Source organism: Scomber japonicus, chromosome 12 (assembly GCF_027409825.1).
Source record: "Scomber japonicus isolate fScoJap1 chromosome 12, fScoJap1.pri, whole genome shotgun sequence".
Classification (NCBI taxonomy): Eukaryota; Metazoa; Chordata; class Actinopteri; order Scombriformes; family Scombridae; genus Scomber; species Scomber japonicus.
The window spans coordinates 980,207-993,969 of record NC_070589.1 but is presented as its reverse complement, the minus strand read 5'-3'; the positions used below and the strand labels follow the sequence as shown (position 1 = coordinate 993,969).

General features: G+C 46.3%; 7 non-coding genes and 2 pseudogenes across 7 annotated transcripts; all 9 read right to left on the bottom strand.

Annotated features, from left to right (window-relative positions):
* Positions 1–664: 664 nt before the first annotated feature.
* LOC128370103 (U2 spliceosomal RNA) lies at positions 665–855 on the bottom strand. Its single transcript, XR_008322248.1, has one exon. It is a non-coding gene; the product is annotated as a U2 spliceosomal RNA (small nuclear RNA).
* Positions 856–1,087: 232 nt separating this feature from the next.
* LOC128370004 (U1 spliceosomal RNA) lies at positions 1,088–1,251 on the bottom strand. The gene has a single exon (XR_008322157.1). It is a non-coding gene; the product is annotated as a U1 spliceosomal RNA (small nuclear RNA).
* Positions 1,252–1,630: 379 nt separating this feature from the next.
* LOC128370146 (uncharacterized) lies at positions 1,631–1,810 on the bottom strand (annotated as a pseudogene).
* A 5,201-nt stretch (positions 1,811–7,011) lies between these two features.
* LOC128370191 (U5 spliceosomal RNA) lies at positions 7,012–7,127 on the bottom strand. The gene has a single exon (XR_008322303.1). It is a non-coding gene; the product is annotated as a U5 spliceosomal RNA (small nuclear RNA).
* An 832-nt stretch (positions 7,128–7,959) lies between these two features.
* LOC128370033 (U2 spliceosomal RNA) lies at positions 7,960–8,150 on the bottom strand. The gene has a single exon (XR_008322182.1). It is a non-coding gene; the product is annotated as a U2 spliceosomal RNA (small nuclear RNA).
* A 232-nt stretch (positions 8,151–8,382) lies between these two features.
* On the bottom strand, positions 8,383–8,546 carry LOC128370012 (U1 spliceosomal RNA). Its single transcript, XR_008322164.1, has one exon. It is a non-coding gene; the product is annotated as a U1 spliceosomal RNA (small nuclear RNA).
* A 437-nt stretch (positions 8,547–8,983) lies between these two features.
* On the bottom strand, positions 8,984–9,174 carry LOC128370102 (U2 spliceosomal RNA). Its single transcript, XR_008322247.1, has one exon. It is a non-coding gene; the product is annotated as a U2 spliceosomal RNA (small nuclear RNA).
* Positions 9,175–9,406: 232 nt separating this feature from the next.
* Positions 9,407–9,570, bottom strand: LOC128370003 (U1 spliceosomal RNA). Its single transcript, XR_008322156.1, has one exon. It is a non-coding gene; the product is annotated as a U1 spliceosomal RNA (small nuclear RNA).
* Positions 9,571–9,949: 379 nt separating this feature from the next.
* On the bottom strand, positions 9,950–10,129 carry LOC128370145 (uncharacterized; annotated as a pseudogene).
* Between the last annotated feature and the right edge of the window lie 3,634 nt (positions 10,130–13,763).

Below are 13,763 nucleotides of genomic sequence, written 5' to 3'. Positions count from 1 at the left end.
AATGCGGCAAAGAGCTCCAGGCTTTCCAGCCACAGGACTAACGTCCTACTCGGGTGTTCCAGAGGAGCAAGGGTCAAAATGTGGAAATGCTGCAAGTACACAGGCAGACAGGTGCTGCTTCCCTTTTACTCCCCCGTGGGAAGAATGACCCCTTGGCCGCGGTGCGGTCCGGAGGGCAGTGGGCAGCACCCTTGCATGAAGCATGAAAAGAGCGATCAATCCCCTCGTGTGACCCATAGCAGGACAACCGAGAGCCTCTCAGACACACCCTGTGGACTCATCTCTATGACAAGCCCCGCTGTGGAATGTCCTTCATGCCAAACCTCTTATGCCCCCACAATCTCCCTCTTTGTGTGCCGCCCCAAGGTGCAAATCTCACACCGTGTCACGCTGCACTTTCCCCCCTATTCGACGCAGGTGATTAGAGATACTGATGAAGATCCAGCAGGGGGCATGTCTGCTCTCCTTGAGACAGGCAACCTGCCATCTGCTGTGACTCAATCCCCCTGGCCAAAGTTGTATCATATAATTCATAGGAAACAAAGATAATTTGCTCATTTTCAAGGGTGCTTGAACAACCTTGAAATGGATCTAAACTCGTCAGTGCTGCTAGACCGGCCTACCTACTCAGTTAAGTCTCTTTTTCATATTAAACATAGAGAGAGGGGGGTGCACCGTTCCTGGAGGTACTACAATACCGGGTCGATGCGTGGAGTGGACGGAGCAAGCCCCTATTCCATCTCCCTGCTCCAAAAAGCAATTTAATATATGGTCCCCGGGTAGGGGACGTATCAGATATTAAACTGATAGGAACAGATACTACACTTGATCTTAGCCAAAAGGCCGAGAAGCGATGACCGGAAAAGTGTCGGAGTTGAAGGAGTGATCCTCTGCAGCGTCAGTCCCGCTCACGGTTTCACAGAGTCCAATGCGAGGAAGTAACTTGGAGCTGCATTCTATCAAAAGATAAGACGACCGTTTTGTGTTCAAAAGGACATCCGTCTCTACACGAGTCAATGGAGAATTCACCAATTTCTCACTTGGTTTCTAACCTCAGTAAGCGTTTAGTTTTCTTTCAACAACTTATCAGGGGAGAGCGCGAACGCAGTCCCCCACTACCAGAAATTATGCAATCGAGATTCCCACATTTGGGGAATTCGCAGAGGTCAGCACAACCGGAGTGCAATGGTTGAGCCTCGCCCTGGGTGAACCACCTTCTTGATCATGGTATCTCCCTTGCCAGGTAAGTATGAGTTGTACAGATCCGAGCCAAGGACGTCTTTCACAGACACGGCACCCGGACCGATGGTGCACCTTCCAAACATCATCCAAACACACACACGCCGCATGAGGCTGTGGATCTGCAGAGTCACAACTTTGCATGCAGCTTCCTGCTCTATGAATAAGGATTACAAAGGATTGCTGTATATGAGCACAGATTTCTAGAGTGTGCAACCTCACTACAGTGCTGACATAGCTACTCAATTGTACATTGGCAGTCATGAGTCAAGATAATTTGCTCATTTTCAAGGGTGCTTGAACAACCTTGAAATGGATCTAAACTCGTCAGTGCTGCTAGACCGGCCTACCTACTCAGTTAAGTCTCTTTTTCATATTAAACATAGAGAGAGGGGAGTGCACCGTTCCTGGAGGTACTGCAATACCGGGTCGATGCGTGGAGTGGACGGAGCAAGCCCCTATTCCATCTCCCTGCTCCAAAAAGCAATTTAATATATGGTCCCCGGGTAGGAGACGTATCAGATATTAAACTGATAAGAACAGATTTTTTTTTTTTTTTCGAAAAAGTTTTATTGACACTCGTTCAAATTATTTCAAACAATGATTTACATTTTAGATAAAATATTCACATGTGGACATAGTATATACAATGAATTACAATAAATATGTGCAGTATGTAAAACCATATTTAAAACAATAAAACCAATTGTTCTAAAATGGTAATACAGGTTAAATAGCTGTTCATTTGTAAAACATATGTCAGGTGTTTATGTGATTGAGTGTCCATTAAAAGTCCATAAAAAGGAGTGCATCCGTTAAAAAGGTTTTTTTTTTTCAATTCTATCTTTGTGCAGGAGCGCAGTGAGTCCCTACCAAGGGTAACTCATTCTGCTCCCCCAAACATTTGGTCTCTCGGGATGCTGTCGTGTTCCCACCTGCCTCACCCAGAGAGCCAGGCCGCTGCTGCTGTGACCTTTTGCTGTGTGGCTCCGGCTCCTTCATCCCAATGGGCACAGAGGCGATTCTTCTTTGTGGCTGTGTCCTAGGCCTGCCGCCTGCAGCTACGGCCGTTTTGACCGTTGCTGCGGCCATTCGGATCACAGCCACGGGGGGGATCTGCATGTGCTTTCTTACCAGCAAGTTTCTGGAGGTCCATGTGGCGTCTTTGATGGCGGCTGGGGTGAGCCACTGTTTTGCAAAGTCTTTGGATGGTATTTTTTGCTGGCTCACCCCATATAGCACTAGTTGTGCTGTGAGGACCTCCCTTGCTGGTAAGTACGGGAATTGCAAGGAGCCGGCCGTTGCCCACTGGTCTACAGCAGCACTGCACTCCCAGAGCAGATGCCTCACCGACTCAGGCGCGCCACAACCAGGTCGGGGGCAGGTTGAGTGCGTTGACATGCCCCGGGAGTGCATGACGGACCTGACCGGGAGGATCTCATGAGCCACCATCCATGACAGGTCCCGGAGTCTGTTAGGGAGAGCAGGATGGTTGACGTTGCGCCAAACTGTTGTGGGCTCGCCGGGTGCGAGCCCGCGCACCGGACTCACTGGTTCCCGCTCCTGCACAACGGAGACAAGTGATCTGTGGTTAGTTAAAATCTGCAACTCCTCATGCTCAAGGTTAAAATGCCTTAAAAACTTCTGAATAAAAACATAGGCTGGTGGCAGGTTAAAAGACACAGGTATTCTTAGGTCCACATGTAAAATCTTAAGTTTTCTGAGGTAGGACCCCATCCAGAAGCGTGTCATTGCAGTTGTCTTGGGGTTTCTGGATGGGGTCATGGCTATTTTCATGTGTACTGTAGTGTATGTGCTTCCTAAAAACAGGTGCAGATCCGGTACTTCTTTTCCTCCTTTCTCCTTTGGCCTTTTCATAATTTCTCTCTTCAATCTTTCCCACTTGGATCCCCACAGAAAGTAAAAAATGGCTCGCTCCAGATTTAAAAGCACATGCCTAGGAGGAATAAAAACAGAACTGATCAATAAAAGCAAAGGTAAAATCACTGCTTTGATGATTAAAACCTTTCCTTCCATGGTCAGTCCTCTAAGTCCCCAGTATCCTAGTCTTTGTCTGACTTTCCCTACCACGTCTGGCCAATTTGTTTTCCCTTCCCCCTCCCTGTCAAATTTAATTCCCAGTATTTTTTGGTCAGTCTGGGTCACAGTCAGGGGGAGTCCTGTCGTCTCAGTCGCCGTCCATGGTCCATAAAATTGGGCTTGGGTCTTTTCTCTATTTAATTTCGACCCAGAGGCCTGTCCAAACCAGTCAGTCAAGTCCAGAGTCCTTTGACAGATAAAAGGTCGGTACATAAAATATTCACGTCGTCCATGTATAGGTTACACCTGTTTTCCAGTCCCCCACTCCCCGGCAGTCCTACCCTATTGATTCGTTGGTCCTTTCTCAAGACCTGTGCCAGTGGTTCTATGCAGATGATGTAGAGGAGGGCAGATAACGGACACCCCTGACGGACACCGCAGTTAATCCCACCCACCGGTACAGCAATCCCACCCAAGCTATAAATCTTTCCGGGAACCCCATTTTTCGCAGGACCTGGAAGAGGTACTGGTGCGAGACCCGATCAAATGCTTTCTCAAAATCTAAATTTAGTACTACTAGCCGGATGTTTCTGTCTCTCGCGTAACAGATGGTGTCTCTGATCAGTACGAGGCTGTCAGTGATCTTCCTCCCCGGGATGGCACAGGCTTGATCCGGGTGAATCACGTCTTCTAAAAACATAGACATACGTGTCGCTAAAAGTTTGCTAAAAAGTTTACAGTCAAAGTTTAAAAGCGTGATTGGTCTCCAGTTTTTCAGGTCAGTCTTGTCATTGTGTTTATAAAGGAGAGTCACTATCCCTACTCTAAAACTGTCAGGAAGCCGGTCAAGTCGTTCAAAAAATCCATAAAAACAGTAATCAAATCAGGTGCTAAAATGTCCCAAAAAGTCAAATAAAACTCCAAGGGAAGTCCATCTTGTCCAGGGGACTTCCCTTTTTTAAAACCAGTCATACATTTATTTAACTCTAAAAAAGTAAAAGCCTGGGATAAAAGCACACTTTTGTTTACTGTTTTTACAATGAATTTTAAAACTTCGGTCATGATGTCCATTTTTACAGGTTTTTCTTTGTACAGGTTTGAATAAAATGTTTCAATTGTTTCTTTAATATCGCCCATTGTTTCAGTTGTGCACCCATCTTCTTTTTTCAGCTTTGTAATGCCCCCCCCCCCCTCCCCCCCCTTTATTCATAATTTTCCTGAAAAAATAGCGTGTGCACTTTTCACCCTCCTCTATTTCCCGTTCTCTGCTCCTTAAAATGACACCTTTGCTTTTAATTTCTGATAAAACTGACATCTCTTTTTTAACTTGCTTAATTTCCTCATTAAAATCCATGCCAATCTGGTTTAGGTTAAAATAACGTTGTAGTCGTTTCTGCAGTCCCATCATGCGTCTGTATTCCCTGTTCTTTCGTTTCTTACCTGCCTGCCTAAAGAAAGTCTGCGTCTTTCCCTTCACCATTTCCCACCAGTGTGCACGTGTTTCGTAGAAGTCTTGAAGGGTCTGCCACTCTTTGTACCGCTCCCTGAACTGCCTAACTAACTCCCTATCTTCTAAAAGGGAGCAGTTGAGTTTCCACAGACCACTTCCTGATGTCACGCCCGAAGAGAGTGAAAGGGTGCAAGAGAGCATAAGGTGATCGGAGAAGAAAACAGGAGTTAATCTAGCATCGGTGGGTGGGCAGTCCCGTGTAAAAACATAATCTATGCGAGAGGCTCTGGTGCCATCACCACCGAACCAGGTGAAGCCCTCCTCTCTGGGATGCATGATTTTAAAACAGTCCTGAAGTTTAAAATCTCTACAAATGCCCTGCAATAAAACCGATGTTTTGTCTACTTTAAAATCTTCCCCTGCTCTCCTCCTATCCTCCCTACTTAGAATACAGTTAAAATCCCCCCCTACAACTAAAGGTGCCCTACCTAGCATGTGGGACTGCAAGTCTTCTAAAAGGTCATACCTGTCGTTCTTGTCGTTAAAACCGTAAATATTTAAAAGGTTGAAATCCTGTCCCATAAAAGCCAAATGTGCTAAAAGTGCCCGACTGTCTCTCACCACAGTGCTGCCCTTCACCAGAGCTTGAGGGTTTTTGATTAAAATGGCCACTCCGTCATTTTTGTTTTGATTGGATCCACTCCATATTGACATTTTTGGCCACATCTCCTCCCACTGTCTGTAATGTTTTAAAAACGGTAGGCTGCATTCCTGCAATAAAAACACATCTGACTTAAAGGAACTTAAAAAGGGTAAAACACTCTGGGCTCTAACTCTCGACTTCACACTTCTCACATTAATGGTAGAGAAGGTCAGTGTCATGAGTATGGTTAAAAACAACAGGTAAGACATTTTAAAAGACTCAGAGGGTGTTAAAAACACATTTAAAAAACAGTTAGGTAATTTCTTGTGAACAGAGCTCTTCCTTCATCTCTGCGGGTGAAAAATGAAGGGTTTGAGCTCTGTTCCCCTTTGGGACTCTGGGGGTTGGCCTCTGCTGCAATGTTGCATTTAATTTGGAGTCCCTGGGGGTCGATTGCAGAGCAATTGTTAAAAAAGAAACCTCATTGGGTGAATCGGAAGGGAAGACTCTGGGCTCCTCCACAGATGAACTGTCTGAGTGAGCCGCAACTCTTCCCTTCTTCTCCAACACAATGGGAGAATCCGAGGACAATTCAGACAAAGGCCTCTTAGTTTGCTGGGCATTGGGGAGGGAGGCATCTTCACTATCATCCTGTGGTTGGTCTTCCTTACTAGCTCCGCCTTCTGCCTGCACCACCCCATCCTCTGGACTACTCTCCATTGGAGGGGTAAATGCAGGCCCCTCCCTCACTCCCTCCTCACCTGTTCCCTCTCTTCCAATCACAGGATTTGGAGGGAGATTTGAATTTTTCCTGCCCAGCAACTTCAATTTGCTCTCCTAACTGTTCTGTCTGTCCGCCATCTTTTCTCTTTTCTGTGACTTTTGCAGCCTTCAATTTGTTGGCAAATGACTTTGGGCAATCTCTGAACAGGTGGTTTGTTTCCCCACAAAGATTGCATCGTCTGCCATTGGTGCACTCTTCAAAAGTGGGTCCAATTTCTCTGCATTTTCCACATACGATCTGCTGACATGCTTCAACCAGGTGCCCATGCTCACCACACTTGCGGCAGAGTTTGGGTTGGCCCTGGTAATGGGTATAGCCCCTGTTCTCTCCCAGAACTACCATAGACGGCAGATGTTTCAAGCCCTGGAAGCCTTGGGGGTCCTGCCATTGTTGGATGGGGACCCTCCAAGCGCAATTCCAGATGCCGTCCTCATCTCTCACTTTCGTAGCCTGGCCTTTAACAGTGCAATATCTCCCCAGCCACAAACAAATGTCATCTGCATTCACTGTTTCATTGAACATTCTGACAGTAACGGTTTTCAACGTATTGTCAGTCAGTTTCTCCACATTGAACACAGCAAATTGGGGTTTTACATTTTCAAATCTTATCCAAAATTCTCTGAGCAACACAGCAGTTTGAAAGCTTAAATCAAATCCCTTGTTATATGGCAATGTTAAAATGCAGTTTAAGTCTTCTGGCTTAAATTTCAACGTACCTTGAATCAATTTTCTGGAGAAGTCCAGCCTCGACATCTTCATGGATTCAACATCCTTGTTGGCAAAAGTAAAACGGACACTGAAAAACACGTCTTACTGAGGAAGGCCGCCCGCTTGTCTTTTCACAAACACAATGAGACTCTGCCAAACGGCAAAGCCTGCCAAAAATAGATCTAACTCGTGGGTGTTCCTCTCCACGGAAGTCTTTAGTAAAAGGCGAAAGACTTGTACGTGATGAAGAGAAAGCCGAGTAAGTACGCCCCGCTCACCAACAGCAGACGAACACAACAGTGGTCCCAGTCACCCCCTTCACGGTGAGCCCCGACATGGTGAAAGGAATCCCAGGCCACACCCATTCCCCTACACCGCGCAGCAAGAGCAAGGCGCCAACTTTTTCTTGTCATGTTTTTAGATTTTGTGAAATGCGGCAAAGAGCTCCAGGCTTTCCAGCCACAGGACTAACGTCCTACTCGGGTGTTCCAGAGGAGCAAGGGTCAAAATGTGGAAATGCTGCAAGTACACAGGCAGACAGGTGCTGCTTCCCTTTTACTCCCCCGTGGGAAGAATGACCCCTTGGCCGCGGTGCGGTCCGGAGGGCAGTGGGCAGCACCCTTGCATGAAGCATGAAAAGAGCGATCAATCCCCTCGTGTGACCCATAGCAGGACAACCGAGAGCCTCTCAGACACACCCTGTGGACTCATCTCTATGACAAGCCCCGCTGTGGAATGTCCTTCATGCCAAACCTCTTATGCCCCCACAATCTCCCTCTTTGTGTGCCGCCCCAAGGTGCAAATCTCACACCGTGTCACGCTGCACTTTCCCCCCTATTCGACGCAGGTGATTAGAGATACTGATGAAGATCCAGCAGGGGGCATGTCTGCTCTCCTTGAGACAGGCAACCTGCCATCTGCTGTGACTCAATCCCCCTGGCCAAAGTTGTATCATATAATTCATAGGAAACAAAGATGACTTGCTCATTTTCAAGGGTGCTTGAACAACCTTGAAATGGATCTAAACTCGTCAGTGCTGCTAGACCGGCCTACCTACTCAGTTAAGCCTCTTTTTCATATTAAACATAGAGAGAGAGGGGGTGCACCGTTCCTGGAGGTACTGCAATACCGGGTCGATGCGTGGAGTGGATGGAGCAAGCCCCTATTCCATCTCCCTGCTCCAAAAAGCAATTTAATATATGGTCCCCGGGTAGGGGACGTATCAGATATTAAACTGATAAGAACAGATACTACACTTGATCTTAGCCAAAAGGCCGAGAAGCGATGACCGGAAAAGTGTCGGAGTTGAAGGAGTGATCCTCTGCAGCGTCAGTCCCGCTCACGGTTTCACAGAGTCCAATGCGAGGAAGTAACTTGGAGCTGCATTCTATCAAAAGATAAGACGACCGTTTTGTGTTCAAAAGGACATCCGTCTCTACACGAGTCAATGGAGAATTCACCAATTTCTCACTTGGTTTCTAACCTCAGTAAGCGTTTAGTTTTCTTTCAACAACTTATCAGGGGAGAGCGCGAACGCAGTCCCCCACTACCAGAAATTATGCAATCGAGATTCCCACATTTGGGGAATTCGCAGAGGTCAGCACAACCGGAGTGCAATGGTCGAGCCTCGCCCTGGGTGAACCACCTTCTTGATCATGGTATCTCCCTTGCCAGGTAAGTATGAGTTGTACAGATCCGAGCCAAGGAAGTCTTTCACAGACACGGCACCCGGACCGATGGTGCACCTTCCAAACATCATCCAAACACACACACGCCGCATGAGGCTGTGGATCTGCAGAGTCACAACTTTGCATGCAGCTTCCTGCTCTATGAATAAGGATTACAAAGGATTGCTGTATATGAGCACAGATTTCTAGAGTGTGCAACCTCACTACAGTGCTGACATAGCTACTCAATTGTACATTGGCAGTCATGGGCAATTCTAGGATCAGGCTCGCAAAATAATTAAAGTTGTATAAAATAATTCATAGGAAACAAAGATAATTTGCTCATTTTCAAGGGTGCTTGAACAACCTTGAAATGGATCTAAACTCGTCAGTGCTGCTAGACCGGCCTACCTACTCAGTTAAGTCTCTTTTTCATATTAAACATAGAGAGAGGGGGGTGCACCGTTCCTGGAGGTACTACAATACCGGGTCGATGCGTGGAGTGGACGGAGCAAGCCCCTATTCCATCTCCCTGCTCCAAAAAGCAATTTAATATATGGTCCCCGGGTAGGGGACGTATCAGATATTAAACTGATAGGAACAGATACTACACTTGATCTTAGCCAAAAGGCCGAGAAGCGATGACCGGAAAAGTGTCGGAGTTGAAGGAGTGATCCTCTGCAGCGTCAGTCCCGCTCACGGTTTCACAGAGTCCAATGCGAGGAAGTAACTTGGAGCTGCATTCTATCAAAAGATAAGACGACCGTTTTGTGTTCAAAAGGACATCCGTCTCTACACGAGTCAATGGAGAATTCACCAATTTCTCACTTGGTTTCTAACCTCAGTAAGCGTTTAGTTTTCTTTCAACAACTTATCAGGGGAGAGCGCGAACGCAGTCCCCCACTACCAGAAATTATGCAATCGAGATTCCCACATTTGGGGAATTCGCAGAGGTCAGCACAACCGGAGTGCAATGGTTGAGCCTCGCCCTGGGTGAACCACCTTCTTGATCATGGTATCTCCCTTGCCAGGTAAGTATGAGTTGTACAGATCCGAGCCAAGGACGTCTTTCACAGACACGGCACCCGGACCGATGGTGCACCTTCCAAACATCATCCAAACACACACACGCCGCATGAGGCTGTGGATCTGCAGAGTCACAACTTTGCATGCAGCTTCCTGCTCTATGAATAAGGATTACAAAGGATTGCTGTATATGAGCACAGATTTCTAGAGTGTGCAACCTCACTACAGTGCTGACATAGCTACTCAATTGTACATTGGCAGTCATGAGTCAAGATAATTTGCTCATTTTCAAGGGTGCTTGAACAACCTTGAAATGGATCTAAACTCGTCAGTGCTGCTAGACCGGCCTACCTACTCAGTTAAGTCTCTTTTTCATATTAAACATAGAGAGAGGGGAGTGCACCGTTCCTGGAGGTACTGCAATACCGGGTCGATGCGTGGAGTGGACGGAGCAAGCCCCTATTCCATCTCCCTGCTCCAAAAAGCAATTTAATATATGGTCCCCGGGTAGGAGACGTATCAGATATTAAACTGATAAGAACAGATTTTTTTTTTTTTTTCGAAAAAGTTTTATTGACACTCGTTCAAATTATTTCAAACAATGATTTACATTTTAGATAAAATATTCACATGTGGACATAGTATATACAATGAATTACAATAAATATGTGCAGTATGTAAAACCATATTTAAAACAATAAAACCAATTGTTCTAAAATGGTAATACAGGTTAAATAGCTGTTCATTTGTAAAACATATGTCAGGTGTTTATGTGATTGAGTGTCCATTAAAAGTCCATAAAAAGGAGTGCATCCGTTAAAAAGGGTTTTTTTTTTCAATTCTATCTTTGTGCAGGAGCGCAGTGAGTCCCTACCAAGGGTAACTCATTCTGCTCCCCCAAACATTTGGTCTCTCGGGATGCTGTCGTGTTCCCACCTGCCTCACCCAGAGAGCCAGGCCGCTGCTGCTGTGACCTTTTGCTGTGTGGCTCCGGCTCCTTCATCCCAATGGGCACAGAGGCGATTCTTCTTTGTGGCTGTGTCCTAGGCCTGCCGCCTGCAGCTACGGCCGTTTTGACCGTTGCTGCGGCCATTCGGATCACAGCCACGGGGGGGATCTGCATGTGCTTTCTTACCAGCAAGTTTCTGGAGGTCCATGTGGCGTCTTTGATGGCGGCTGGGGTGAGCCACTGTTTTGCAAAGTCTTTGGATGGTATTTTTTGCTGGCTCACCCCATATAGCACTAGTTGTGCTGTGAGGACCTCCCTTGCTGGTAAGTACGGGAATTGCAAGGAGCCGGCCGTTGCCCACTGGTCTACAGCAGCACTGCACTCCCAGAGCAGATGCCTCACCGACTCAGGCGCGCCACAACCAGGTCGGGGGCAGGTTGAGTGCGTTGACATGCCCCGGGAGTGCATGACGGACCTGACCGGGAGGATCTCATGAGCCACCATCCATGACAGGTCCCGGAGTCTGTTAGGGAGAGCAGGATGGTTGACGTTGCGCCAAACTGTTGTGGGCTCGCCGGGTGCGAGCCCGCGCACCGGACTCACTGGTTCCCGCTCCTGCACAACGGAGACAAGTGATCTGTGGTTAGTTAAAATCTGCAACTCCTCATGCTCAAGGTTAAAATGCCTTAAAAACTTCTGAATAAAAACATAGGCTGGTGGCAGGTTAAAAGACACAGGTATTCTTAGGTCCACATGTAAAATCTTAAGTTTTCTGAGGTAGGACCCCATCCAGAAGCGTGTCATTGCAGTTGTCTTGGGGTTTCTGGATGGGGTCATGGCTATTTTCATGTGTACTGTAGTGTATGTGCTTCCTAAAAACAGGTGCAGATCCGGTACTTCTTTTCCTCCTTTCTCCTTTGGCCTTTTCATAATTTCTCTCTTCAATCTTTCCCACTTGGATCCCCACAGAAAGTAAAAAATGGCTCGCTCCAGATTTAAAAGCACATGCCTAGGAGGAATAAAAACAGAACTGATCAATAAAAGCAAAGGTAAAATCACTGCTTTGATGATTAAAACCTTTCCTTCCATGGTCAGTCCTCTAAGTCCCCAGTATCCTAGTCTTTGTCTGACTTTCCCTACCACGTCTGGCCAATTTGTTTTCCCTTCCCCCTCCCTGTCAAATTTAATTCCCAGTATTTTTTGGTCAGTCTGGGTCACAGTCAGGGGGAGTCCTGTCGTCTCAGTCGCCGTCCATGGTCCATAAAATTGGGCTTGGGTCTTTTCTCTATTTAATTTCGACCCAGAGGCCTGTCCAAACCAGTCAGTCAAGTCCAGGGTCCTTTGACAGATAAAAGGTCGGTACATAAAATATTCACGTCGTCCATGTATAGGTTACACCTGTTTTCCAGTCCCCCACTCCCCGGCAGTCCTACCCTATTGATTCGTTGGTCCTTTCTCAAGACCTGTGCCAGTGGTTCTATGCAGATGATGTAGAGGAGGGCAGATAACGGACACCCCTGACGGACACCGCAGTTAATCCCACCCACCGGTACAGCAATCCCACCCAAGCTATAAATCTTTCCGGGAACCCCATTTTTCGCAGGACCTGGAAGAGGTACTGGTGCGAGACCCGATCAAATGCTTTCTCAAAATCTAAATTTAGTACTACTAGCCGGATGTTTCTGTCTCTCGCGTAACAGATGGTGTCTCTGATCAGTACGAGGCTGTCAGTGATCTTCCTCCCCGGGATGGCACAGGCTTGATCCGGGTGAATCACGTCTTCTAAAAACATAGACATACGTGTCGCTAAAAGTTTGCTAAAAAGTTTACAGTCAAAGTTTAAAAGCGTGATTGGTCTCCAGTTTTTCAGGTCAGTCTTGTCATTGTGTTTATAAAGGAGAGTCACTATCCCTACTCTAAAACTGTCAGGAAGCCGGTCAAGTCGTTCAAAAAATCCATAAAAACAGTAATCAAATCAGGTGCTAAAATGTCCCAAAAAGTCAAATAAAACTCCAAGGGAAGTCCATCTTGTCCAGGGGACTTCCCTTTTTTAAAACCAGTCATACATTTATTTAACTCTAAAAAAGTAAAAGCCTGGGATAAAAGCACACTTTTGTTTACTGTTTTTACAATGAATTTTAAAACTTCGGTCATGATGTCCATTTTTACAGGTTTTTCTTTGTACAGGTTTGAATAAAATGTTTCAATTGTTTCTTTAATATCGCCCATTGTTTCAGTTGTGCACCCATCTTCTTTTTTCAGCTTTGTAATGCCCCCCCCCCCCCTCCCCCCCCTTTATTCATAATTTTCCTGAAAAAATACCGTGTGCACTTTTCACCCTCCTCTATTTCCCGTTCTCTGCTCCTTAAAATGACACCTTTGCTTTTAATTTCTGATAAAACTGACATCTCTTTTTTAACTTGCTTAATTTCCTCATTAAAATCCATGCCAATCTGGTTTAGGTTAAAATAACGTTGTAGTCGTTTCTGCAGTCCCATCATGCGTCTGTATTCCCTGTTCTTTCGTTTCTTACCTGCCTGCCTAAAGAAAGTCTGCGTCTTTCCCTTCACCATTTCCCACCAGTGTGCACGTGTTTCGTAGAAGTCTTGAAGGGTCTGCCACTCTTTGTACCGCTCCCTGAACTGCCTAACTAACTCCCTATCTTCTAAAAGGGAGCAGTTGAGTTTCCACAGACCACTTCCTGATGTCACGCCCGAAGAGAGTGAAAGGGTGCAAGAGAGCATAAGGTGATCGGAGAAGAAAACAGGAGTTAATCTAGCATCGGTGGGTGGGCAGTCCCGTGTAAAAACATAATCTATGCGAGAGGCTCTGGTGCCATCACCACTGAACCAGGTGAAGCCCTCCTCTCTGGGATGCATGATTTTAAAACAGTCCTGAAGTTTAAAATCTCTACAAATGCCCTGCAATAAAACCGATGTTTTGTCTACTTTAAAATCTTCCCCTGCTCTCCTCCTATCCTCCCTACTTAGAATACAGTTAAAATCCCCCCCTACAACTAAAGGTGCCCTACCTAGCATGTGGGACTGCAAGTCTTCTAAAAGGTCATACCTGTCGTTCTTGTCGTTAAAACCGTAAATATTTAAAAGGTTGAAATCCTGTCCCATAAAAGCCAAATGTGCTAAAAGTGCCCGACTGTCTCTCACCACAGTGCTGCCCTTCACCAGAGCTTGAGGGTTTTTGATTAAAATGGCCACTCCGTCATTTTTGTTTTGATTGGATCCACTCCATATTGACAT